A 3,789-nucleotide genomic window follows, 5' to 3' on the forward strand; every position below is an offset into this window, starting at 1 on the left:
GTGTAACATGTGAGGTTGTGTTGAGGTTTTTTGTTGTTGTTTTATTTTTTAATCTATGAATGTCCAATTCTGCCAACACTATTAAAAAAACGATTCTTTCTCCATTGACTTTCTTTTGCATCTTTGTCAAAAATTCAGTTGGTCCTACCTGTGTGGGTCTATTTTAGCACTTTCTTCTGTTTCATTGATCTGTGTTTCTTACCTCTCTGCCAGTAGTGCATTGCCTTAATTACTGCAGCTGTATATTAAGTCTTTTAAGTTTTTTTTTTTTATTCTTTTTTTCTTTTTCCGTGTCCGGCAACGGATCGCAACCCTCAGTGTCGCGCCCGTACCGGACCGGGACCTGAAACGGGATCGCAACCCTCGGTGTTGCTCCCACACCTCGCTCAGCCAGTGAGCGGGAACCGGTCTGTATGTGGGATCCGAACCCTCGGCGGGAGCGCCACCGCACTCCCAAGCGGCGCACTGTAGCAGTGTGCCACCGGGCCGGCCCTAAGTCTTTTAAGTTTTTGAGGACAAATGAAAAGTAATTTTATTTTTGTTTAAGCTTATGCTCACCAACTTCTTTCCTTGAACAGCATTTGTCTTCGGCTTGATACCCAGCTGTACTAATAATAGAAATTTAGTGAAAACTAGTGATTCCACTTTGAAATTATAGCAATGTGGCAAAGAAGTTTTGAATATAAGCCCATCCATATACCAGATACACTTCATGAATTCGATGTTTCTTCTTTCACAGCAATTCTACCTCTATCCTAATATAGTTGGGTTGATCAAGAAAATCAAAGGCTAAGGGCCAGAAGGCTAACTTCCTTAAATGAGACAAAAGGAAGCTTTTCCAGCTACCTCTGTAAAATAAGAAATCATTTTACAAATACCAAATCAATTTCTTCAACTGTATGATGAATTCTAATCTGATGACTTTCAAAGATAATTGAGTAACAACAAAATATGATAAAATGAAGACAATATGAAAACAGAGTAAATGGAATAAATAATTTAAATATAGAGTAAAATAAAATGACAATTATAATGGATTTGGTAATCAGTATATAATTATATATATAAATTTTACTTTATGTACATAAGGCTACAGCCAAGGAGGCTAACCACTATTCCAAATTTTATCACCAGCTACTTTTACCATTTTATCACATTTGAATATATTGTCTTACTACTTCATTTCAAACAGTGACCTATAAATTTGTTTAGACAATAATAATTAAGTGCTCTTTCTCTTTTTTTTCAGGATAAAAAGAAAAATTAAATGATACATTGAAGGTACTATGAGATACTTTACCTTTAAATTATGGCCTCTGCTTTGAAGATCTATAGAAATTTTTGTAATTACATTTCAAATCTTCCCCAAATCACTCTGTTTGAAGAAATACGTTGTTTGAAATAATTTGAGTGAAAATGAATTAAAAACTGATTCACACACCCTATTACCATAATCACTAATTTTAACAAGTGTCCTAAATATGTTCTGTATTAGTTTTCTTGATTATAAGATGTCAATAATTTGGAAACATTTTTAATATGACAGAATATTGAATGCATCAGTTTCCCGTCCTCCTACCAGAGTCATTTGACGATAATTATATTGGCCATTTTCACTGGCTAATGGGAGGTTCTTCCACCAATGGCTCCCATGGGTTCCGCTGCATCTTTTTTCTTGCCGGGTTTAGTTCATTTTCTGCCTGAAGAATCACCTCTTATATTTGGCCACCTTGAAGCTGGTCTGCTAACTTTTTCAGGTGGTCTTCTAATTTTTTAACATCTGGGTCCACTTTGAGCATACCCATCTTCTCATTTGTAATCTGTTCTGTATGCTTTCTACATGCTGAATTTTTAGGGATTTATTCAAGAAAATCAAGAATCTTTGTGTGTAATATTCTTAGCCTCTCATGTGGACTCTCACATGCAGCCAATCCCACAAGGCCAGCGGTCTTCTTCAGTGCACCCTCCATGACAGTGTCAACAAACCAAAGACCTTACGTCTTAAAATTGGATACTTTAATTTCTCCAATCTTCTTTTTCAAAGTTGTTTTAATTATTCAAAGACTTATTTTGCTTTTTCATACACATTTTAGAATTAACTTATCTATATCTATAAAAAAAAAATCCTGCTGGGATATTGATAGTACTTGAATTAAAACTATAGACCAATTTGGGGAGTATTGGCATCTTTACTATTTTGAGTCTTCCAGTCCATGTACACAGTGAGTCTCTCAATTTACTTAGGTCTTTGGTTTCTTTCATCAGCGTTCTGTACTTTTTACTATACAGCTCTTGTACACTCTTTGTTAGATTTATAAAAAGTACTTCATATTTTGTAACTATTGTAAATTGTATTATATTTTTAATTTCAGTTTCCAATTGTTTGTTGCTAGTATATAGAAATCTGAGTTATTTTTCTGATGGCCTTGTATCCTGCCATGTTGCTAAACTCACTTATTAGTTCTGAAAGGTTTTGAGGAAGTTTTCCTAAGATTTTCTATGTTGACAATCATGTCACCTGCAAATAGGGACAGTTTTACTGCCTTCTTTTTAATCTGTATGCCATTTATTTCCTTTTCTTGCCTTATTTCACTGTCTAGGACTTCTAGTACTATGCTGACTAGGAGTGGTAAGAGTGCACATCCTTTCCTCGTTCCTACTCTTAGAAGAACATTCAATCTTTGACCACTGAGTGTGCTGTTAGCTATATGGGATTTGTACGTGTATGTTTATGCTCTTTATCGTAATTAAGGGAGTTCCCTTCCATTTCTAGTTTGCTGAGTTTTTAATCATACATAAATACTGAATTTTGTTAAATGCTGTTTCTGCATAAATTGATATTTTCATCAGGTTTTTGTTCTTTAGTTTGTTTATATGGCAGATTATATTTATTGAATTTGAATATTAAAACAACTTTACATTTCTGGAAAATAAACCTCATTTGGTTGTGTTGAATTATTCTTTTTTTATATTGCACACACACACACACACACACATATATATATATATATATATATGTATATTTGCCATTTTTTTTTGAAGATTTTTGTGTCTTCGTTCATGAGGGATATTGATCTGAAGTTTTTTTGTTCTGTATTTCTCTGATTTTTGTGTTAGGGTAATGCTGATCTTATAAAATAAGTTGGAAAATATTTCCTTCTTTTCTGTTTTCTGAAAGAGATTATATAAAATTGGTGTTATTACTTCTTTAAATGTTTGGAAGAATTCCCCAGTGAAACTCTCTGGGCCTGACCTGATGATCCTTCCCTCCTTTCTTCCTTCCTTATTTTTTTCTTGTAGGTATTAAACTACAAATCTAATTTCTTTAATAGCTATAGAACTATTAAGAGTATTTAATCTCCGGTGAGTTTTGATATTTGTGGGTTTTGAGAAATCGGTCCATTTAATCTAAATTATCTAATTTATGTGTGTGGAATTGTTCATAGTATTTCCTCATTATACTTTTAATGTCTGCAGTATCTGCAGTGATGCCCCTCTTTTATGCCTGATACTAGTAATTTCTGCGTCTTCTTTCTCCTTTTGTTTGTCAGTCTTGCTAGAGGTGTATCAATTTTACCGATCCTTTCAGGTAACTAGCTTTTGGGTTGATGTTCCCTATTATTTTTGTTTTCAATTTTATTTATAACTGCTCTTTATTATTTCCTTTTTTCTACTTAGGGTTTATTTTGCTCTTCTTTTTCTGGTTTCTTGAGGTGAAAACTTACATCGCTAGTTTGAGAACTTTCTTCTTTTCCAACATAAGCATTTAGTGCTATAAATTTCCTTCTA

The 3,789-nt window shown here is 33.5% G+C and overlaps 1 pseudogene; it reads right to left on the reverse strand.

Annotated features, from left to right (window-relative positions):
* Window positions 1-1,598: 1,598 nt before the first annotated feature.
* On the reverse strand, window positions 1,599-1,970 carry LOC103607530 (annotated as a pseudogene).
* Between the last annotated feature and the right edge of the window lie 1,819 nt (window positions 1,971-3,789).

This window comes from Galeopterus variegatus, unplaced genomic scaffold (assembly GCF_000696425.1).
Source record: "Galeopterus variegatus unplaced genomic scaffold, G_variegatus-3.0.2 Scaffold7513, whole genome shotgun sequence".
NCBI classification, from domain to species: Eukaryota; Metazoa; Chordata; class Mammalia; order Dermoptera; family Cynocephalidae; genus Galeopterus; species Galeopterus variegatus.